Genomic DNA, 25,217 nt, shown 5'->3' on the forward strand with positions numbered 1-25,217 from the left:
GAGCCAGATCTGCTGGCTGCTTCCAGGGCGCAGCGAAGTGCCAGGACAAGTAGGGAATAGCCTGCCTTAGCCCCGCAGCACTGCCAGCCAGACTTTTAATGGCCTGGTCAGCAGTGCTGACTGGAGCCACCAGGGTCCTCTGTTGACTGGGTGTTCTGGTCAAAAACTGGACACCTGGTCACCCTATTTTCCATTTTGGGGAATACAAAATGGCAGTATCTGCTCATTTATTTGGAGAGAGGTAATCTAATGTTGGAAGAGTTTCATGGCACTGGAACTGCAGCTGAGAATTGGCATGGGAGGAAGTTGAGGAGGGAGGGGGATTTTAATGTATGTACACTTTTAAATCAAACAACAGTAATAAACACATCTGCCAAAATAAGCCTGATCCCTCGGCTTGTATATTGTATCATTTCTCTCTGTCTGTCCTGTCTTGTTTTTGGTACATTGTATGCTCTTTAATACGTATACTGTGATTATGAAAGCAGCTAGTGCATGGAAGGTAATAATAAAGTCTGAGACTGTATATACAGGTGGATCATTTTCATATATATTTCTTTTTCCATACACAGTTTTGCTCTGTACTTTGCTCCCAATTGACTAGCAATATTGTTGCAAACAAGTTTAGTGTAGTTATTCTTCTTTAGAAAGAGAGATTTCATGTGCCTCCTTTGAGAGACATCTTTAATTCAATTCATTAATGCATATATCAGCCTCCTTGTTAAAAGAAATATCTAGTAGCTTATCTGAGTTTCTTTTGTACTTTTCACATTCTTGATTTCTAAATATCCAGATTTTTTTTTCTTCAACATGGATAATCATGAGCTCCCAATCTTTGGTGCCAATACCAGTTTACTAGACTAATGGCCTTCTGTTTAACTGTGAGGTTTCTACCCACAGTGAAACTTGGATGGCTTCAAACCACAGTCGCACAATGAAGCTGCAACTGGAGCAGCCCAGTCCCCTTGTGGGTTACAGTATACATAACGGAATATTAGGAAATTTGTGACGCTGCACCAGCACCAACCACAGACAGTCATCATCACAGAGGGCTGGCCATGTGGTCTAGTGGATAGAGCACTGGACTTGGACTTAGGAGACTTGGCTTCCCAGTGGTCTGCTGGGTAACTTGGGCAAGTCATTCACTTCTCTGTGCCTCTGTACAGTTTCCATATCTGTAAAATGGGGTTAATGTTCATTTCAGTGTTTTGAGATCTTCTGGTGAAAGGTGCTATATAAAAGTTAGGTATTGTTGTTATTAAGATAGAGGGAGGGACTAAAATACAAGGCCAGAACTACCTGGAGGTAGTCATATGACTTGGATCTCATTCTGTTTACCCATTAATTTCATTTTTAGAAAGTCCTACCTGACTCAGATATATAGTTCTGTTGGTTTCATAGTGATGCCACTGGTTCAACAGCGTCTGAAGACCTTTGAAGTGTCAATAACTTTCCAACCCACCCTCTCATTCTTTAGAACAAGGGGGGAACTGGTTTATTAGCTTTCGCTTCTTTTTTTTCTCATTTCATATTTCAAATATTTCTTTGATAGATACTCTCCAAGTCTATCTACTATTGCCATTTCATGTCTGATGCAGACCTCATTGCAGTTACCTATAACATTTTCACCTTCAGGCTCGATTACTTTATTGAACCCTGTGCTCAGTTTTAACTGGTTGGAAAGCTGCTGAAGAAGACTGACTCTCAGAAGTGTTCTGAGTGGTAGAAACAGAAGTTAAAGAGAGCAGGCATGAAAACAAATCTGAATTGCTAGACTATTACAGGGGATAAAGATTTTAAAGTTGCTGATCTTTTTGAAAATTTAAGCAAGTGCAGAATTCAGCAACTACTGTGTTAAGCAGTGGCTCTTTGCCTGCAGTACAGTTGGAGGTGTGATTGCAGAACACTCTGGCATATCTGGGCTAGCTTTAATCTGGCTAGTGTTAATACCAATAGCAGTCAAGCCACAAACACGTAGGCTTCAGCACAGTGTACAACTCTGCCCTGGGTGCTTATTGGGCAGCTAGCCTACACTGAAGTCTGTGCTGCTGCAGCTTCACTCCTATTGGTGCTCGTGTTAGCTACATTAAAGCTAGCTCAGGTATGTCTACATTTGTTGCCATCACACCTCTGATTGCAGTGTAGTCATACCTTTAGTGGCAGCCTATGTTAGTGCTCTGTGATCTCCTGTTTAATGATGGTTGATGAGAGAGAGTGTTCCTTCTGGAATGCACATGGCATAAATATCCCCCTTCCACCAGTGCACATGGTGGGTCAGTGCCCCTAAGCTGATCCAGCTACTTCCTGTCTTCCGCCCCCCCTCCTTACGCAGGTAAGTCCTCTTGAAACCCAGATGCAGTAGGGAGCCTTAAAGGATCCCCATCCCCTTTTCTTCCTGCCAGCCATGCAAAGACTCATCACATTCAGTTGCAGTAAACACATTCCCTTTCCTGCCATGCAGTCAGTAAAGAACCTTGAGTTTGAACTCTTTGATATAAAAAGGAGTGGGTTATTGGAAAACATTGTTTTAAAGGTTGGAATCCTAAATTTAACACTAACCCAAACCCAACGTCCAAAGTAACCTAACTTTGCTTACCTTCTGGGCATGCTGCAAAGCCCGTCTGATTGAGTGGGTAGATTTCTGTCTAGTGCGAAAGTGTGGGAGTTTTAAAGCTGTCACATGTCTGATCAAAGAAGTTGTGCTAAGGTTGGAAGAAATACTGCTACTTGAGTCCATTTTGTTTTACTTGGTACTTCCAATTTTCTTCTGTTTTGAAGACCCAAACTTAATTATTTCACATCATACCCTTCTATTTTTGAGCAAATGTGCCTAGACCTATTCTTTGCATAGTAGAGTGAAGTGATAATAGTGGGGAACAGCCATGCAAGTTTCTACCTGGCCATTTGCCTGGGGGAGTAATTTTTTTAATGGGTGAATAAAATATCATTAATTCTTTTATGATCAGCCATTATGGCAAAGGGCATATGAGTAGATTTTGAGTTTGGACAGTAAATTTTCATGACAACTCTGCAAGGATGGCCTGTGCAGAAATGAGCCAAATGTATACTACACAGTAGACAAAGTTTTTGCAAAAATAGAGACTTCTGGACACAATCTATCCCAAGGTGTATTTGTAAATGGTGTATAAGAGGTGGAGGTGTTATAAACAGCTTTAGATACATTTAGACAGATCAGGTCTTTTTCATATTTGAAAAGTAAACAGTGTACCCAACCAGATTTTTCACCTAGCAGAAGTTAACTGTGTGCTGATTGGTGAATTCTTACTAAACTAGAAGGAACATTTCTAAACAGATAAATGCTCTTTTTGTGTAAAACTAGTGGATGTATAGAAACCCCAAGAGGGAGAACAAACACAGAAATGAGATAGGAGAAAAAAATTATAAAAAGGACCAAGGTAACTCTTCTACACTACAGTGAAATTAGGGGAGCAGTAAACTTAGAGGATCTGCCTCTATAAGTGTACCCATCAGACAGGAAAATCTTAGTCTTGGCACACCTGGTCCCCTAAGGTAGCCTGGATGCAAAGGTGTAGAGAAATGAAAAAGGAATGGCCACAGCATTAAGAGGCAGCTTTTCAAAATGGTGCCTTGTTATAGTTTCATAACTCAAAATGGCTACTGACTTCTCTGAGTCTTGCTTGAGTAGAGATGGAACCTAACCAGAATCATAAAATCATAGAGGTGTAGGACTGGAAGGGACCTCAGTAGGTCATCTAGTCCAGTCCTCTGCACTGAAGTTAGGACTACGTAATAAATAGAACATCCCTCACACGTGTTTGTCTAACCTGTTAAAACCTCCAATGAGGGAGATTCCACAACTTCGCTAGGCAGTTTGTTCCAGTACTTAACTACCCTGACAGGAAGTTGTTCTTAATGTCCAGCCTAAACCTTTCTTGCTGCCACTTAAGCGCACTGGTTCTTGTCCTGTCCTCAGAGGTTAAGGAGAACAATTTTTCAGCTTCCTCCTTGTAAAAACCTTTTGTGTGTTTGAAAACTGTTATCATGCCCCCTCTATTTTCTCTTCTTCAGACTACATAAATCCATTTTTTTCAGTCTTTCCTGATACGTCATGTTTTCTAGACCTTTAATTATTATTGTTGTTCTTCTCTGGACTTTCTCCAATGTGTCCACATCTTTCCTGATATGTGACACCCAGAACTGGACACAGTACTCCAGCTGAGGCCTAATCAGCGTGGAGTAGAGCGGAAGAATTACTTCTCCTGTCTTGCTTACACCACTTCTGCTAATGCATCCCAGAATGATGTTTGCTTTTTTTGCAATAGTGTTATATTGTTGATTCATATTTAGTTTGTGATCCACTGTGACCCCAAGATCCCTTTCTGCAGTTCTCCTTCCTAGGCAGTCATTTCCCATTTTGTATGTGTGCACCTGATTGTTCCTTCCTAAGTGGAGTACTTTGCATTTGACCTTATTGAATTTCATCCTATTTACTTCAGACGATTTCTCCACTTTGTCCAGATAATTTTGAATTTTAATCTTATCCTGCAAAGCACTTACAACCCCTTCCAGCGTGGCATCCTCTGCAAACTTTATACGTGTGTACTCTGTGCCATTATCTAAATCATTGATGAAGATACTGAACAGGACCTATCCCTGTGGGACCCCTATCAATATGCCCTTCCATCTCGACTGTGAACCACTGATAGCTATTCTGTTTTCCAACCAGTTATGCATCCATCTCCTAGTAGCTCCATCTATTTCTTTAGTTTGTGTATGAGAAGGTCATGCAAGACAGTATCAGAAGCCTTACTAAAGTCAAGATATACTACATCTACCACTTCATCCTTATCCGCAAGAAATCTGTTAGGTTGTTTTGACATGATTGTCTCTTTAGAAATTCATATTCACTGCTGTTTATCACGTTATTATCTTGTAGGTGTTTACAATTTGATTGCTTGATTATTTGCGCCATTATCATTCTGGGTACTGAAGTTAAGCTGATGAGTCTTTAATTCCCTGGGTTGTCTTTATTCCCCTTTTTATAGATTGGTACTATATTTGCCCTCTTCTTAGGTGGTCTATAATAGAATTCTACCATGACATCATCTTTGTTTTTTACCCTTTTTGTCCTTACCCAGAGACTTTCAACGAGTTGGTCTCCTATTTCCATTTCAACCTCATTACAAGTGTATACATCTTTGATATACAAGGCGACATCGCCTCGCTTTTTTTCTTGCCTGTGCTTCCTACGCAAGTTGTATCCTTCTATACCAATATTCCATTTATACTATCCCATCAAGTCTCCGTGATGGCAGCTTTGTGATAGTTGTGATTGTTACTAGTATTTCTAGTTCTTTCTGTTTATTTCCCTTCTTGCATTTGCATACAGACATCTAAGATAATGATTTGATTTCCCCTCTGTTCCCTCTTGTCTCTCCTTTGTCCCTTCTATAATTGACCCTGCTCCCCTCAGATTCCGATCCTTCACCCAGGCCTCTGTTTTTGACAGACCTGTGAGTTTTTGTCTCCTGTTACTGCTGAATCTAGTTTAAAGCCAGCCTCACTAAGTTAGCCAATCTTTATCCAATGACACTCTTCCCTTTCCTTGATAGGTGGGCATGGATTTGCTCGGTAATCCTTCCTGGAGCAGCATCGAGTGGTCAAGGAAGCCAAAGCCTTCCTGGCAACACAAGGACCATGCAGAATATCTGTCTCTTGCTTTCATTCACAAATATTCTTAATACCAGAGACTGAATGATGGAGTAGTAGTGAAGGTACTGGACTGAGACTTTGGAATTTCCCAGCTGTATCATAGATTTCCTGTGTGACCTTAATTTCCCCTGTGCCTCAGTTGCCCAGCTGTAAAATGAGGATAATATTACTATTCCCCACCCCTCTCCTCTTTTATCTGGCTTGTCCCATTGACTGTCAGCTGTGAGAGACCGTCTGTGCTCCAGACTATGTCTGTAAACAGCACCTAGTTTAATGGGGGGATTTCAGTCGGGGCCTAATAATAATAATAGTACCTCCACTTTTTCTGTCAGGAGATTCATGGGATGGCAGAGTCCTTTTATGTGCCAAGCAGACAGGCAGTAAAGAAAAGGGATGAGTTGGAAGTGTAGGGCAAGGACAACAAGAGCTCTTTATGACATCTGCTTGAAGTTTGTGTGAAAGCTCTCAATTAGCACTCAGCTTTCAGTATACATAAATTAATCAAATACTTGGGCTTGATAGCATTTGACTGGGAATATGCAACTTTTGAAGCATTTTTGCTTAATGCTACTTAGCAAATAGTTGACTGCTCCTTGGCTGGTAATTCACTCTGAACTTTTAACATGAGTTCCTGCTTTGACAGTAAAATAGAGGGAAGTGAACAAGGAGATATGAGCTGTTTCATTAAGGATGGCTAGCTATAATTATGTTGTTTTTTTTGTGGATTTTATGAACAATAACATTTTATATGAAAAATTATAAACTGATTTGGTATTTCCCCCCGTTTTACTCCTTCAGGCCCAAATCTTGGGCCAGGACAGATAATGAGAAAAGGCCAAATTAGAGGATTGGGCCTAAAGAAATCTGATGAGGTTCAACACGGACAGGTGCAGAGTCCTGCACTTAGGACGGAAGAATCCCATGTACTGCTACAGACTATGGACTGAGTGGCTAGGCAGCAGTTCTACAGAAAAGGACCTAGGGGTTACAGTGGATGAGAAGCTGGATGTGAGTCAACAGTGTGCCCTTGTTGCCAAGAAGGCTAACGGCATTTTGGGCTGTATAAGTAGGAGCATTGCCAGCAGATCGAGGGACGTGATCATTCTCCTCTATTCAGCATTGGCGAGGCTTCATCTAGAGTACTGTGTCCAGTTTTAGGCTACACTCTACAAGAAGGATGTAGAAAAAACTGGAAAGAGTCCAGTGGGGGGCGACAAAAATGATTAGGGGGCTGGAACACATGACTTATGAGAAATGGCTGAGGGAACTGGGATTATTTAGTTGGCAGAAGAGAAGAATGAGGGGGGATTTGATAGTGCTTTCAACTACCTGAAAAGGGGTTCCAAAGAGGATGGATCTAGACTGTTTTCAGTGGTACCAGATGACAGAACAAGGAGTAATGGTTTCAAGTTGCAGCGGGGAAGGTTTACGTTGGATATTAGGAAGAACTTTTTCACTAGGAGGGTGGTGAAGCACTGGAATGCGTTACTTAGGGAGGTGGTGGAATCTCCTTCCTTAAAGGTTTTTAAGGTCAGGCTTGACAAATCCCTGGCTGGAATGATTTAGTTGGGATTAGTCCTGCTTTGATCAGGGAGTTGGACTAGATGACCTCCTGAGGTCCCTTCCAACCCTGATATTCTATGAACACACAATGCCTTTGTAGGGTGAGAGGATGCTAGGATCCATGCATAGGCAACAGGTGCTTCCCTATACTGAGGTATCAGCTAAAGGGGAGGACACATGACTGCCCTACATGTCTCCCCTGTCTGGTGACCCCTCCCCCCTGCATGCAGCCAGGGGCTGCAGAGCTCTCCCCAGCCCATGTTACCAGAGGGGATGGGCTTTCTGTCCTATTCCTGCGCCTCCCCCCCGGCACGTTCGGCTGCTCTCCCTGTCCCTTTCAGATGAGTAGGGAGTGGGATGGGGCCACTTCTGCCTGAAAGAGCCTGGCTTAGAGGTGAGTATGTGAGAGTGAGCCTCCTAGCCAGGCTTTCTCAGGCAGAAATGGCTCCATCCCACTCCCCAGCCAGCTGCCAGGGACAGGGAGAGCAGGTGAACTGTGCCGGGGGAGAGGTGCAGCGAGAGACGGACAGAGAGCTTCTCTCTGCCTGACCCCATTTAGGCCATTTACGGGGTCACTTGACCCCCCTTATCCTCTCTACACATTGCCTCTGGATCCATGTACAGTATCAGCTGATCCTCCTATCATTCTTCTCACGTGGCCAACCCTACCGCACCTGTTGCCTGTATGCTGGTGTATATGAAGACCAACCCCACAGAGCTCCAAGCCCTGGTTTCATGCTCTCGTTTCCCCTTGTGCAGGAAAACCATGCTGGATCCACTGTTAAAGAAGCTGTGAAGGCAGGAGTTGGATTTGCCCCCATGTCTTTACATTAATTCTTATTCTGTGTACTGTATGTAAGTGAAAATCTTGGATATTTGTTTGCTAAATCATATGGTAAATGGTCCTGTTGATGACTGCAGAGTTGCTCGGGGGCTGCAGTTGTTAAGCACTCATTACAGGAATCCAACAGGGCAAATTAAGAAACCTATGTGTTTGCTTGTTATTTCAGGACTTTTATGCTTGGCTTCTGAGGAGCCCTGTATAGGACCTCATGACCTAAAAAGACTTGCTATTCCTTAGTCAGAGGTTCCTTAGTCAGAAGTCTGAATCACTGACCTGGCAACAATGAAAATTATTACCGCCAAGGGAGAGTTTAGCTTTATCTTTAATGCAGAATAGCTGAATGCCTGCTATTAAAAATACATACATATATAAAATAACTGAAGCATTCTATCCAGTTGGTAGATAGTATTTGTATACATAACTTTAAGGCTTTTTACACTTGCAATTTAAAGCCTTTATTTTACGCTTCATTGTAAATAGTTGTTAAGCAGGTTTCCTCCTATTTTCTTGCAGTACCATTGTGAGCCTTTCCCCTAAATCCATGCAATTTCAAATACAGTTGGTGGAGCTGTTCTTAATTCTGTACCTGTTTGTTTTATGTATGTTCTCTGGCAACTTTACCCAGAGTTCATGAAAACCTTGGGATATAATGGAACCTGTGATGATACTGAACAGTACTTTTATGTTGTAATGATGTACTTTTATTGGAATTTAACTTTAGAAGAACCAAAGCAAGCTATTTCCCAAAGTTTTGACATTGCAAGACTTAAATATACAAGTATTTGTAAATTGTAAATTGAAAGTCTTAGTTGTAAATATATGCATTGTTGTTTTCCCGTGTTGCAATTCCTAGGTATATTTCTAGAAATATATCTCACTTCTTAGTGTTGTGACTTATTGATCCTGGTTCTCATACCAACACAGCCTACAACAAACATGCACATTTTTATTCATAATGGTAAAGTTTTAATGTATCCAAAACAAGCTAATTTTGTTTAGTTCTACTTCCTTTTTTTCTTTTTCAAGCTTCCGTTATAAGTTTCTCTCCAATGAGATTAGCTACCTGTAAAACCATGATCTTCTAAAGCTGTTTTTTCTGCTGCATCTTAAGTAAACTTCCTTGGCAGTTGCGCTGGGCGTTCTTCATTTATAACTATAAATTAGTTAAGGTGGCTGATGATGTGATTATAGTGCTGGTCCTCCTAGTTACTCTAATACTGCAACTTACCTTTTGACAAATAAGAATTTATCTGTTAGAATGGTCTTTTGAATAAATCTTTTATAAGAGTCCTACAGTAATTTTTTATCACTGCAGTAATAATAAAAGTGGAGTTCAGTGCTTATTGTTGTTTGCAAAGAATGTGTATCTTACCAGAGGTACCCATGTGAAGTTTACTTTCTTTGAGTTGATAAATAAATTACTTAGAATAAGATGTAATAATGATATTCAATGGAATAATAGATGATCTATGTTTCTATTTTATTTACGGAGTTCTGTAAGAGTTCGACATTTTACAAATATTGGAAAGACAAGGTCCCAGCTTCAAGAATCTTATTATTTAACTCATACTTCTTTAATAGGGACTGTAAATGTATTCTCCTAGAAGTTGAAATAATTATAGAAGTCATGAGCTAAGTCTTTAGTGAAACATTAGTTTCACAGCATTCCTGTTTGGAATGAAGGCCCTGAACCTGCCAATACTTATAATGCGTAAATTTAAACAGGTGTGTAAGTAGCCCCATTATAAGATTTTAAATAGTATTATATTTTATGATGGTTTTATGATATTGTGTACCCCTAGTCATGGACCAGGACCCCATTGTGCTAGGTGCTGTACAAATATAGAACAAAAAGATAGTGCCTACCCAAAGGATCTTATAATCTAAGTATAATAATAGACAACAGATGGATAAACTGAGTACTAGGAAACAATGAGAAAATATTGGTCAGTACGATCGGCAGTGGTCTTGGTACACCAGCAGCCTAACTGTTATTTTTATTTTGTAGTGATCACAGCAAAGGAGAGTTTTCAAGAGGGACTGGAAGGATAGTAGGGTTGCTTTGTGGATGTCTATAGTGAATGCCTCCCACACATTCTCATCTGTATCTTATTTCTCGATATTATATTAATTAATAACCACATCCACAATACCTTTCTTCACACCTACCGGCTTCTGAATAGGGTTTAATTTCATATTTGATTGTGAATGTCATAAATGAATGAGGGAGATTATCATTTTTGACCATATAAAGGGACTGATAGAAATGCATGTTCTTTTTAGATTCAGCACTGAATCAAGGGTTTGACCAAGTCTGAACCCCTGCGTTGCCATTTCTGGACCTATAGCTAAGGATATGAGAGTGGGAAGAGCAATTTTCTTTCCTGGAGGTTTTGTTTTTTAACAGTCACCTTGCTCCCTCAATCTGAGTCCACACAAAGATATGCACTGACAACAGGACTGGTGCCAGTGCAGCTCTTATGCAATTCATGCTCCCTTACTTTGTGCTTTGAAGCTGAAAACTACTAGTATTAAGGTGAGTGCAATAAGGTGATGAAGATTATTATATCCAATCGAATCTGCAAGGGGAAATTTGATAGGCAGAATGTTATGACCTAAATGGAATTTAGCCAGCTAATTTCCATACTCTTGCTAAATCTGTGGTGGGATCTCGAGTGACTGCAAGTTTTAAGGACGTTTGTTTTAATTGTCATCCAACTGATGACACCTTTCAACAGGACAGTTCTCCCAGCACTTCTCTAGGGCATTAGTTTGCTACTAACTCAAGGGGAAAATACCACCCAATCACCAGCATGGCTTCTTGAAGCTCCCTGGATTTTCTCTGGAGGTTTCCTAGCCTACTATTGACCAAGTCTGACTCTGTTTAACTTTGTGTTATCATATGTTTTAGAAATGAAACTATTCCACAGAAAAGTGGACTTTACTTTTAACAGCGATCGATAGATATTTTTGGTGATGCTTTAATTTTAGTACATTTTATTTAGTTATTGGACAGTGTCATTGCTGATAGTTGTAATCCTTTTAGAGGATGTCAGAGAGTGGTTTCAAGAAATGTTTTATTGCTGAAAATGTGCAGTTGTTTGTCTTATGGGGGCAGATCTGTAATTACACTGTAAGGTATACCACAATGTGCTGAGAGATTCATAGTCCTGGTGGTGTGATAGACTAATGTCACCCAGAATGACTGCAATAGCCTATAGAGTGGCAGCAGCACACCTATCCAGCATTAAATAAAAAATGCTTTTTAGTAAAAGCACAGTTTTTCAAGATGTCAAGCACTTCCAGCTCTCATTGAAGGAGTTAATGGTGCTCAGCATTACACAGGAGGCATACTGTAGCTTGCAGGATTGCTTCCAAAATAGTAATGAAGACAATATTCAAGTGCCTTGAAAGTCTTCTTTTCATTCAATAGTTTTTTGCTTCCTTTAAATCCAAAGGAAGGAAGGAAAAGGCTGAGAAAAAGGAAGGAAATTTCCTTTTATTCTGCATTGGGGCATTCAGTTTTTAAAGTTTCTTCTTTAATCGAGATCTGCTTGTGGTACTTGTTTGAGCTATTATTAACAATGTTATATGCTTTTGCAAAGTCACTCATGTTCATTATCATAACTGTATAAAATCAAGTCAGAAAACTTAACACCACATTATATACATTAGACATGCCAAGAGTTCATGGGGATCTTCAAAAGTCAAGGAGTGGCAAATCACTTTTAGACCAACTCTAAGCAAAAATTAATTGTTCTGAATCATTATCTTACTGGTAAGGGTGTCCTAACAGAGACATGTGAAAATTAAAACACATAAATGATTACTTGAATTTTCCTTCCATTGACCATAATTTTTAAATGAAGAAGAAAGTAGATGGAAAAAGGAGAACATGCATTCCTTTTTGATTAAATAAAACCTGTTTGTCCCTAATCCCTAGCACACTAAAGAAGTTTTAATCTCTACACTTGATACCCTCCTGAGTAATTTTGGCTTCACTTATACATTCCAAGAGTTACAGATATGCCAATTTACAGTTGGACAGTTACAGATAGGACTACTTCAGTGATTTCTACAAGCATAGATCTTTAATGTTTTGTTCCATGGCTGTTTCCTACTTCAGCAAAACCAGCTTTGCCCTGTAATTGGTAGTCCTATTATAAGTGGATGTTCTGTTAAGTTCTTAAATAACTCCTCTGAACCTAATAAGTAATTGAATAAAGGAGAGAGCTTTTAGTCCTATTATAGATGTACCATGTTTCAGAATATCATGTAACCTACAAGTCAGTACAGATTTTTTTTTATACAAATGATAAAACTTTGGATAAAATGTCATATGATGCTGCAGGGTATTTTAAGGAATGATTTGAATCTCTCTCTTTAACCCACTAAAATAGTACATGCAGATTTATTTAGTCTCTCACTGAGTTTTCACAAGTACTCCATTGTAAAGAATTTGTGTGTGAACTTTTATTGTGAGAAATAAGGCTGAAATAAGCATTATTCAAAGCCTGTATAAAAATACATTAGAAATAGCTTTCCTTATAACACACAGTAAACTTAATTCTCTTGAACATCCTCAGTGGTAACAGTGTTTTGTTATATTTTTATAATTTATGAATTCTGGATGCACATTACATTGAGAGGAGATGTTAAATGTCTGTCATGTTTATTTCAGTAACACATGAAATAAGGGGGCTAAAACTTAGTATTAAACTGATTATGTAAATTTTTAAACACGTTGAGAAGATATTCCAAAACCAGAAGTTTAGTTTGAGATTTTGGGCCAAATTCTTCCCCTATCTATATGACTGTTAAAAATGCAGTTTTGCTTTCTATACTAGAAATGATTTTTTGTCTGCTCCGTTAACACCAATACAGACTGACGCAACTCTTCCTTTCTGAGTGACTGGTGGCAGCATCAGCATCGGTGAAGGTTAACCAGAACATTTAGTGTCAAGGATCTCCTTTCATTTAATATTTCTTCCCCGTTCTATTTTCTGCCTCAGAAGGAGGCAGTCAGTATCATATGCCTTACACAAGAAATGTTAAAGGAGGAACCTGTAGTGCAGTGTAGGCAATAAACCTGCATTTCAAGGAGGGAGATACTTGAATAGAAGTTTTCTAAAAAGTCAAGAAGCGCTTGGCCTGCATGCTTTTTTGTAGCCCATTAGACTATGGTGCACTTGGGATCCAGATCACTATCTGGGAGAAAGAATGCCAATTTACCCTCCTTTACCAGGCAACTTTGCTGATGAAACTTTGCTCTCCATCAGCTTAAATATAGATGCCTGTATATATAGCGAGGCGGTAAGTACAGTGAGTAGGTGAAAGAACATCTTTTCTCATCATGGTATTTGACAGTACTGCTAGTAAAATCTCTTTCATGCCCACATAATTACTGGAATTAGATTGTGCTAATAGCTGTTGTGCCCAAGCACCCAGTCACGTGGTGCAGTCCCTTTCAGCACAATTATCATTCTCCTTCCAAATGCCTGTCCAGTGGAGTTTGGACAGGATCATTTTTTTGAGATTTCTGTGAGGAAGTCAGTTCTAGTCTTGGCCAGCCTCCACAAGAAGCTGCCTCTATCCTGCACCAACTACAAAGGGGAAATTGATGCTTTAAAAACTGAGTCTTAATTACTCCAGGATCTTTTTTTCTAGGAACCTGTATATCTTGATAAACAATTTGTCGCTGACCTTGCATTTTACTCTCCTAGCTTCCAAAATAACCTCATGAGTTCCTGTTGTTATGGAACGCTATCCACATGGATTAATGTCACACATGTCTGAAATGCTTTTTTAAAAACAATCAAATTTGGTAATCCAAATCTTGAAGATTGAAAATATGTATTTGTTATTTACAGGAAAAAATCCTAAGTGAGCATTATATTTCATAGTTGTGAAGGAATATAATTTGAAACATTAGGTCAGAAAAACTTTCTGTGGAAAATTCTGACAAAATTCAAAAATCTGCTTTTTGTTGAAATTGTTCATGGAAAACTTTGAGGTTTTTAGGAAAATATTGAAACAACAAAGAAAAACCTTAATTTTTGAGTTGGAAATACCACCTCAGTGCCTCATGGAAGTAGTTCTGGTGCCTCATGGCCCCACTTTCCTCCATGAGCATGCTTCTCATCTGGACTGCAACTCGCATGATGCACCATTATCTCTCTCTTGGTGAACCGCCACAGGGGAGACCATGAGAGTGTCTCTGTGACTGTCTGGTAGCCTCCCAGTTTGGTCCTTGGAAAGTAGAGGGATTACCCTGAGATCCATTAGTTGTTCTTTAAGTGGGACCAGCTCCCCCTTCTTCCTCCTTGGGCTGGGTTCTTCTTCTGCTCCATCCTTTTAGGAGGATGGCAGGTGGCAATATTGTAGCCTGTTCAGATTTCCAGGGGTTCATTGGGTAGGCCTACTTCTAATCTTGTGGCAGGCCCCAGCACAGCTGCAGAATATACTCTGCTTCCAGATGCCGAGTAATCAACTAAAGTCTGGTGTATCACTTTGAACAAGGTTGCTAGAGAATCTCCTAATAGTTGATAATGTGTAGCATGTTGCTATCTCTGCACACAGGTCTTTGGGGCATTACCTACTCCCAATCAGTTACATAGTATCTGGTGGAAGGAAGATTTCTCCCTGCTCATAGTTACTTCACAGTTTGGGGTGCCATACTAATTCTTTAAAAGCAGCAAAGAATCCTGTGGCACCTTATAGACTAACAGAGGTTTTGGAGCATGAGCTTTCGTGGGTGAATACCCACTTCCTCAGATGCATGTAATGGAAATATCCAGGGGCAGGTATATATATGTGTGCTAGCAAGCAAGCTAGAGATAACGAGGTCAGTTCAATCAGGGAGGATGAGGCCCTGTTCTAGCAGTTGAGGTGTGAAAACCAAGAGAGGAGAAACTGGTTCTGTAATTGGCAAGCCATTCACAGTCTTTGTTCAATCCTGAGCTGATGGTGTCAAATTTGCAGATGAACTGAAGCTCAGCAGTTTCTCTTTGAAGTCTGGTCCTGAAGTTTTTTTGCTGCAGGATGGCCACCTTAAGGTCTGCTATAGTGTGGCCAGGGAGGTTGAAGTGCTCTCCTACAGGTTTTTGTATATTGCCATTCCTAATGTCTGATTTGTGTCCATTTATCCTTTTCCGTAGAGACTGTTCAGTTTGGCCGATGTACATAGCAGAGGGGCATTGCTGGCATATGATGGCGTATATTACATTGGTGGATGTGCAGGTGAATGAACCAGTGATGGTGTGGCTGATCTGGTTAGGTCCTGTGATGGTGTCGCTGGTGTAGATATGTGGGCAGAGCTGGCATCGAGGTTTGTTGCATGGATTGGTTCCTGAGCTAGAGTTATTATGGTGTGGTGTGCAGTTACTGGTGAGAATATGTTTCAGGTTGGCAGGTTGTCTGTGGGCAAGGATTGGCCTGCCACCCAAGGCCTGTGAAAGTGTGGGATCATTGTCCAGGATGGGTTGTAGATCCTTGATGATGCGTTGGAGGGGTTTTAGCTGGGGGCTGTATGTGATGGCCAGTGGAGTCCTGTTGGTTTCTCTCTTGGGTTTGTCTTGCAGTAGGAGGCTTCTGGGTACACGTCTGGCTCTGTTGATCTGTGTCCTTATTTCCTCGTGTGGGTATTGTAGTTTTGAGAATGCTTGGTGGAGATTTTGTAGGTGTTGGTCTCTGTCTGAATACAAGCTGTCAGGAACACTAACCCTGATGATGCCACAGCACAATTGGCTGCTGAGCTCTGTGCCTTTACACTTACACACAACTATTTCAAATTTGATGACAATATATATCTCCAGATCAGTGGCACTGCTATGGGCACCCGCATGGCCCCACAATATGCCAATATCTTCATGGCCGACCTGGAACAACGCTTCCTCAGCTCTCGTCCACTCACACCCCTTCTCTATCTACGCTACATTGATGACATCTTCATCATCTGGACCCATGGGAAGGAGACTCTGGAAAAATTCCACCATGATTTCAACAGCTTCCACCCCACCATCAACCTCAGCCTGGATCAATCTACACGGGAGGTCCACTTTCTTGACACCACGGTGCAAATAAGTGATGGTCACATTAACACCACCCTATATCGAAAACCCACCGACCGCTATGCCTACCTTCATGCCTCCAGCTTCCATCCCGGGCACATCACACGATCCATTGTCTACAGCCAAGCACTGAGGTACAACCGCATCTGCTCTGACCCCTCAGACAGAGACCAACACCTACAAAATCTCCACCAAGCATTCTCAAAACTACAATACCCACACGAGGAAATAAGGACACAGATCAACAGAGCCAGACGTGTACCCAGAAGCCTCCTACTGCAAGACAAACCCAAGAGAGAAACCAACAGGACTCCACTGGCCATCACATACAGCCCCCAGCTAAAACCCCTCCAACGCATCATCAAGGATCTACAACCCATCCTGGACAATGATCCCACACTTTCACAGGCCTTGGGTGGCAGGCCAATCCTTGCCCACAGACAACCTGCCAACCTGAAACATATTCTCACCAGTAACTGCACACCACACCATAATAACTCTAGCTCAGGAACCAATCCATGCAACAAACCTCGATGCCAGCTCTGCCCACATATCTACACCAGCGACACCATCACAGGACCTAACCAGATCAGCCACACCATCACTGGTTCATTCACCTGCACATCCACCAATGTAATATACGCCATCATATGCCAGCAATGCCCCTCTGCTATGTACATCGGCCAAACTGAACAGTCTCTACGGAAAAGGATAAATGGACACAAATCAGACATTAGGAATGGCAATATACAAAAACCTGTAGGAGAGCACTTCAACCTCCCTGGCCACACTATAGCAGACCTTAAGGTGGCCATCCTGCAGCAAAAAAACTTCAGGACCAGACTTCAAAGAGAAACTGCTGAGCTTCAGTTCATCTGCAAATTTGACACCATCAGCTCAGGATTGAACAAAGACTGTGAATGGCTTGCCAATTACAGAACCAGTTTCTCCTCTCTTGGTTTTCACACCTCAACTGCTAGAACAGGGCCTCATCCTCCCTGATTGAACTGACCTCGTTATCTCTAGCTTGCTTGCTAGCACACATATATATACCTGCCCCTGGATATTTCCATTACATGCATCTGAGGAAGTGGGTATTCACCCACGAAAGCTCATGCTCCAAAACCTCTGTTAGTCTATAAGGTGCCACAGGATTCTTTGCTGCTTTTACAGATCCAGACTAACACGGCTACCCTCTGATACTTGATACTAATTCTTGATTCTTTTATAGGTAAGGAACATCATTGCTTGTCTGTGCATGAGAGTGGAGCAATCACCTAATACCTGTCTTAAAACAAGGAGGAACTATAAAACGTAGCCCCAGTACTTCAAGGGGTGCAGATCTTACCTCCTTGTGATTACATTAGACATCTAATGATAGGGGGCAGGTACTGTTATGTGTCTGCTCATGAATTTGGGGAAGGGGGTGCCACGGAACTTGAGCTGTAAACATTTAATCAGTTGAACTCTCTCTGGCCTGCTGATATCTAGCTTTTTACTAAAAACTTAACCTTGCCCTCATTTTGCATAGGGCTATAGTTCTATGAAAATACTTCTTACACTCTGTAGTCCAAGTCATGGATATTAGTTCAGATAAATAGTGCAATGGAGCCTCTTTAGTCTCATGTATCAGTGGAAAGGCTCTCACAGAATGTATAGGCTAGAATAAGAAATTTAGAAGGACACATTTTCCCCATAATCTTTCATCTTACACTTAGTCTGCATGTGTGTGCACATTATGGGTATTGGGTATGTGATACCAATGGCTTATGAATTAGTGTGATGTGCTGGCTGTCCCATTACTAAATCAACTATTCTATTTTTTTGTACATGCTCCAGCAGCTGGCAGCGGAAACTGTGTGCCTGTATGTGCATTGTGTGCACTTGCTTTCTTCATTTCTCTTTTCTGTCATGCTGAGGCACAAGAATAGTGTAGGTATTTTTGTTTGTTTACTACCCTTCTTCAAAAAGTAACAAGTTGGTGAATCACATAACTGAATCTAAATCCAGCCAATTTCTGGCTGGAATGCTTTGATGTGCCTTGACAATCTTCCCTAACTTCTAACCCCTGTTGGGGATTATACTAGGGCTGTCCGGAGAACAACAATTCCGTTTGTGGCAACTTTCAATATTTAAAATTTGGTTGTTTCAGTGAGGAACAGAATCAAAACCTTTTGAAAGTTTTTATGAAAATGAAAGTTTCAAAATATCCACGTTCAGATCAAAACTTGAGCTTTTTGATTTGAGAAAAGGTTGATTGATTGTTATCCATAGCTCTTTGGTCACTTTGCAGGAGTGAGCGAGTAGCTGGGGCACTGGCTGGGATATGGGAGACACAGGGTCAAATCCCTACTCTGTCTGTATCTGAAATCAAGAACTCTGCTCTGAATCAGGCAGAGCAGGGACTTGAAGTGAGTTTTCCACGTCAGCCTCTTTTTCATCATAGGTGACCAGAGCACCCTGGATCAAAAAATCTTTCCTGCTAGAAATTCTGTTGAAACTGATACATTTCTGTCTTAGTGAAATTTCACGTTAGCTAAAATGTTCTGACCAGTGTTAGTATATACATGTGACTAACCAGAATTTTTTTTCAGATTGATATTCAGAAATATTCCACTTCTCAAGTAGAGAGATCCGTTGTTTGAGAAATTTATTATTAATTTTCTCTCATCTATATTTGGAAGTTATCACTGTTTATGTTAATGTTGCTTTAGGGATGATCCAGGGCATGATGAGTTAACAAGTGGCAGCTTTGTTCAGAGGGTAGTGTGTACATAATGTTATGAGTCATTCACAGTTTTAGGACCAGATTTGGCTTTAGGCCTCTCTGTTGATAGTGCTAGGTAGAATATGTTGCTAATTTATAATATGAACTCAAGTCCTGGGTATAGAGTTTTTAACTGATGTGAAATATTATTCCCCTGAGAGGTTCAGGCTGCTCAATTTCTTTGCTTTTAAGTGAACACTTTGCTTTTATTTATTTTTTTTATGTTTTGATGTTTTGTGAATCACTATATGGTATTTATGATTTTGCCAAGACCTTTGTAATGTTTAAATCTCTATGTATTGTAAAATGATTTCTTGCATATATTTTTGTATTTAAAAAAAATTAAAAATCCCCAAATCTGCCCTCTCACTTACCACACTGAAACTGAGATTTGTAGTTTTCCATTGCATTCATTTACCTTTCTTTGAAGCCATCTCTATAGTATCACATTATTTTTAGTTGATCCTTTCAAAAATACAGACAAAAAAGGTCTGCTCGAGTCAGGTTGCACATATCGAAAATGGCAATATCCCCAAGAGCATATAGAGCCTGGGGAAGGTCCTGAAGCATATTTGCCAGTAGATTCTGGGATTTTACTGATTGCACTGACTTATATACATTCTTGAAGCAGAAACAAATGTATTATTTTTCTGTTGTATAAGCTTCTAGCTAACCCAAGGACTACAAAAATGAAATAGCTGTGAAAGATAAGGAAGGTGTCCATAAGGCTTTATCATTTTTCAAGATCATGGGAGTGGAACTCTTCTGTAAAGCAGGACACATCCATATCCTTTTGAAGAAATGGAGTAAGTGGTAGTGTAAATGCAGAGCAAGGAGCAGGAGCCGTCACTGGTGCAGCAGAGTTGTAAATGATATTTTCAAGAGTCTTTAATAGAGGATAAGAAAGAGAAGTTAGTTTAGCTGATGCCTCATAGTAATATCATGGGAAGTTTGAGGTGCTGCACTTGTGACTGGCCAAAAAAACCATAATGAGAGAGTGTTTATATATTCTCTCTGTGTCTTGTACACGTTTACTATGTGTAACATGGATTGTGTATGTATTTTTGGCACATATGCTACTCTAGCGAGAAGACACAGTAGGTGGTGGTATAGTGTGGGTTTTATTCCCTGAGTTCAGGATGACCACATTTCTCGAGAGTGAGTTACACAGGGCATCCTAAATGAATGCCACAAAAGCATTTCTTGTAATTCCACACCGTGACTTATTGTAAATGTTGCATGCTTTATGGAGAAACTGCTATTGAAATATTTTAGAGAGTTTTAAAACCTTTATTGGCATTATTTTTAATATGCCTTTGCTTGTAAAATTGAGCGGCCTTATCTACCATGTGTCTAATTGTACAGGGCTCAGAGGGAGAGGAAAATTATACATAATATTATATTAATAACAACTTTTTAAAAATTACGTATAATGCCTTTCATAACATACAGTAATTAAGTAATGATATGAACATCTCATATCTGGGACCTGCTGGTACAAGAACCACACGCTCTGCATGTCCCATTGGAAAGCTGTTAATCATTTAGAGTGGTATACGTTTATAAGTAAGGCTATGATTTTTTCACGGAGATCGCAGAAGTCACAGACACTATGACTTCAGCCCCAGTGGCCGGAGCTGCAGGGTCCCCCCACAGCTCCCGTCCACTGTGGGTGGTGGGGGAGCTCCCCCACAGCTCCTGGATGCCACAGCTGCCCAGCCATTGCAGGCAGTGTGGGGACCCCGCAGCTGAGCTCCCCATTTTGTCATGGATATTTTTAGTAAAAATCACGGACAGGTCACTGGCTTCTGTGAATTTTTCTTTGTGACCTGTCCGTGATTTTTACTAAAAATATCCATGACAATATTTTAATGTTGCTTATAAGGCCTGATTGTCTCCTTGGTTCGGATAGTATTGCACTACACTTCCACCGTAAATCTTCCCTAAAATCAGCTTAGCTGACCACAAAAAAATCAGTACAAGATAGGGAGATCTGTGGGTGAATCCTGCACTGCTCCTAATCCCTGCGGCTGATGCAGTGGAAAGCCGCGGACATGTCTTGGTGATATTACTTTCCTGTATCAGTTCCTTAATTCTGCTGGAAGCCAGTTTAAGTTGACGCAGCTTATTCCAGTATTGCACCGGTGAATATCATAGTTCATATTAGTGTTGCTTTCAGGATTCTCCCCGGCATGATGTATGTAACTTTCCTAGGTGCTTTTGAACATCCCACTGGATATGTAACTTCATCTTTAAATGCAAAAATACCTTTAAAAATCTTGCTTCTAGTCCCCTGATAGTTTTGCGTGTTTTTAGACCTTAAGTCTAATCGCTAGCCCAGGACTGAATGTTTTACATAATTTTCTCTGAATGCAATCTATTTTATTGGTTACTAGAAGACCGCCTGAACTAATGTGGTATATACATAAATCTATTGTTTTATTATGCTGAAATTTCCCCAGAGGACCTTGATTGAAATCCTTAAGCTTAATGTAGTGTTATGATTTACCAGTCATTTTTCCATAGTACCTAGAGGTCTCAGGCAGATAGGAGCTTCATTATACCTAAGCACTGTACAGGCTTAGTAAACAACAGTTATTGCCTCAGGAGCTTACAGACTACAAGAAGAAACATGCCATAGGTGGATGAAATATAGGGCAAAGGGTGAAGGTAAGAGAAGGAGTAAGATGGGGTAACAAAAGTAATAGGATGTTTTAGCTGTGTATACAGACTTTAAGCCAGTCATTAGTAGAATTAATATACTAGCTCAGTGGTTCTCAAACTGGGTTAGGACCCCAAAGTGGGTTGGGACCCTGTTTTAATGGGGTCACCAGGCCTAGTTAGACTTGCTGGGGCCTCGGCCAAAGCCCAAGTCCCATTGCCCAAGGCCAAAGCTGAAGCTCAACAGCTTGAGCCCTGGGCAGTTGGCTTCAGGTTACAGACTCCTTGCCTGGGGCGAAAACTCTTGGGTTTTGGTTTTGCCTCCCCTCCCCTGCCTGGGGCAGAGGAGCTTGAACTTTGACTTTGGCCCCCCCACCCGGGGCAGTAGAGCTTCATCAAGCTCAGTCCCCACTCCTGGGGTTGTATAGCAATTGTGCAACAATTTTTGTTGTCAGAAGGGGGTCATGCTGAAATGAAGTTTGAGAACCCCTGTACTAGATTTTGCATCAGAGTCTATGGCATCTGAGATGCTCAATAAGTCTCTTTCTCAGATGATAAATTAAATGTAATTCATATCTTGTAATTATTTATAATGCAAGTTGGTAGAAAAAATGTATGGAAGCCCCTTATTTGTGCCTAGTTTTGTTGTTTCAATCCTGTATTTCCCCTTTAGAATCATAGAAGATTAGGGTGGGAAGAGACCTGAGGAGGTCATCTAGTCCAACCCTTTGTTCAAAACAGGACCAGCACCAACTAAATCATCTCAGCCAGGGACTTGTCAAGCTGGGCCTTAAAAAGCTTTAAGACTGGAGATTCCACCACCTCCCTAGGTAACCCTTTCCACTGCTTCTCCACTCTCTTACTGAAATAGTGTTTCCTAATATCCAATCTAACCCCCACCCCACTGCAACTTGAGACCATTGCTTCTTGTTCTGTCATCTGCCACCACTGAGAACATCTGAGTTCCATCCTTTTTGGAACCCCACTTCAGGTAGTTGAAGGCTGGTATCAAATCCGCCCTCACTCTTCTCTTCTGCAGACTAAACAAGCCCAGTTCCCTCAGACTCTCCTCGTAAGTCATGTGCCCCAACCCCTAATCATTTTCACTGCCCTCTGCTGGACTCTCTCCAATTTGTCCACATCCTGTCTGTAGTGGGGGGAACCAAAACTGGATGCTGTACTCCAGGTTTGGCCTCACCAATGCTGAATAGAAGGGAATAATCACTTCCCTAGATCAGCTGGCAATGGTCCTACTAAGGCAGCCCAATATGCTGTTAGCCTTCTTGGCAGCAAGGGCACACTGCTGACTCATATCGAGCTTTGCATCCACTGTAATCCTCAGGTCCTTTTCTGCAGAACTGCTGCTTAGTCAGTCGGTCCCCAGCTTGTAGCAGTGCATGGGATTCTTCCGTCCTAAGTGCAGGACTCTGCACTTGTCCTTGTCCTTGTTGAACCTCGTCAGATTTCTTTTGGCCCAATCCTCCAATTTGTGTATGTCACTCTGGACCCTGTCCCTACCCTCCAGCGTATCTACCTCTCCCCCAAGTTTAGTGTCATCTGTGAACTTGCTGAGGGTACAATTAATCCCATCATCCAGATCATTAATAAAGATGTCAATAGGAGACCTGAGCCTGCATCACAATCTGTCTGCCTCAAGATAGACAACTACATCTTCAGCTCATTTGTTAACAGAATATTGACAATGAAGAATATTGTAACTTTTCTTCATTAGTATTCGTGATAATCAGTTGATTGTTATATAGGGTGAAAAATTGAGGGAAGTAATGTTTATTTTAATAATACAAGATTGAACGCTAGTTTAGTTGCTAACTTTGTTAAATCTTGATATCTCTAGTGACATCATGTATTATTAGAAATTATCATAAAGCCAAAAGGTGTTTTCTCAACATAATTAATGAACAGTGAGCTATAGTGAAGTATCAAAAGTTTATAACTAGTAACAGTGTAAATTCTTCTGATTTCCTGAGGTTTTAAAACACTTTTTTTAGTTTTGATTTATTTGTCGATTATACTCACCTGCTATTTGAAGGAATAGCATATTGATATTTATGGTAGGTTTATATTAGTGAAGGCTGGATTATATTCTTCCTTTCCTTCTAAGATGGCTATATGAGACTTTCAGAAGCTTTCCCTTTTCAGACAGACAGTTCTGAAATGTTTCAATAGGGATGGTTGGAATTAGCCAGGTATCTCCCATGCTAAAAATTTACCTTAAGGGTACAGTAGTTTGAGGCTCCTATTTTGAAAATGTGCCAAAGAAATTTGTAAAGGAGATGAACTCTCCTTTTTATATTTGTTAAGCAATGTCGTAAGGCAGAAAATTACAGGATGACTGATTGGTGAAAAAAGAGACTTCAGTTTCAGTATTTGAAAGCATGATTCTAAATTGAAACTGCTAAATGGAAAACTGCTGTTTTTAAAAAGGCATATAACTTGTCCTTATCCAGTTGCTTGGCCCTAGCAGGTAGCACCAGGATTGCTCTGGTAGGTCCTATGATCCATCCTCATCCCCAGATAATGATGTGTCACCCACTAGATCTGCACACTTTGTTATAATTGGTCACTCATAGCTAAGGCTGTGTGTCTGTCAGAGAGGTCACAGAAGTCACCTGATTCCGTGACTTTCCATTACCTCCGTGACTTCTGCAGCGACTGGTGCTGGCTCAGGAGCTGCCCGAGCTGGGCAGCCCCTGGGCCAGCCGCAGCCGTTTGGGTGTGAGCTCAGGGCTGGGGTAGGGAGTTGGGGCGCGTGGTGGGGCTTACCTGGTGGGGGGGCTACCTGGCTCCCAGCGGCATGTCCCTGCAGCTCTAAGATGGAGTGGCCAGGGGGCTCTGTGTGCTGCCTGCACCCACAGGCGCTGCCCCCACAGCTCCCATTGGCTGTGGTTCCCGGCCACTGGGAGATGCAGAGCCAGTGCTTGTGGCAGGAGCAGCGCTTGCCATGGAGCCCCCCTGGCCGTTCCTCCCCCTAAGAGCTGAAGGGACAAGCCAGTCAGAACTGGGTAGAGAGCCCGTCAGCCCTGCCAAATTTCCCCCCCAACAGGACCTGCAGGGGTCCCAAGCCGCATGCTGTTGCCTGCCCCCCCCCCCTTCCAGCACCAGCGAGGGGCTACGTGCCCTGGTCTGCCTCCCTGCTAGCACCAATAGGGGTCCTGGGCCAACTTCCTAGAGTACCTGTGGTGCCCCCAGCCTGCCCCCCAGAGCACCTGTGGTCCCTCGGCCCAAGTTTTAGTTAGGGGTATATAGTAAAAGTCATGGACCATGATTTTTTTTTTTTTTTTTTTTTGCTCCCAGTTAGTTGCCTGTCCATGACTCTTTTACTAAAAATACCTGTGACTAAAACATAGCCTTAATCATAGCACCTCTCGAGGGCTAAGCTAATTTTTATAGCACCACACATTATAGGTAGCAGTCCCCTTTGTGCTCTACCACCAATAGTTACTGCAGGCCCAGATAGGCCTTTGCGTTAGGTGGCACCAGCTTTCTTGCCTTCCAAGACAGAGGAAATAGTGAAGTTTAGACTCCTCACCACTTCAGTAGCTCTGACATTTCCAGTGTGGTGTGGTAATACTACTGCTTTTGTGGTGGCATGGGCCTG

General features: G+C 41.4%; 1 protein-coding gene across 15 annotated transcripts in view; it reads left to right on the forward strand.

The window, feature by feature from the left end:
- Positions 1–25,217, forward strand: part of TENM3 (teneurin transmembrane protein 3) — an 857,073-nt gene that overhangs the window by 275,748 nt on the left and 556,108 nt on the right. The window contains exon 1 of one of the 15 annotated variants that reach the window (XM_050945291.1): positions 10,606–10,637. The exons of the other annotated variants lie outside the window; for them this stretch is intronic. The gene's annotated coding sequence lies outside the window, so the exon portion shown is untranslated. Of the gene's footprint in view, positions 1–10,605; positions 10,638–25,217 lie in introns of those variants that run through there. 15 annotated transcript variants of the gene reach the window in all.

The sequence above is a fragment of the Gopherus flavomarginatus genome, chromosome 3, assembly GCF_025201925.1.
Source record: "Gopherus flavomarginatus isolate rGopFla2 chromosome 3, rGopFla2.mat.asm, whole genome shotgun sequence".
Classification (NCBI taxonomy): domain Eukaryota; kingdom Metazoa; phylum Chordata; order Testudines; family Testudinidae; genus Gopherus; species Gopherus flavomarginatus.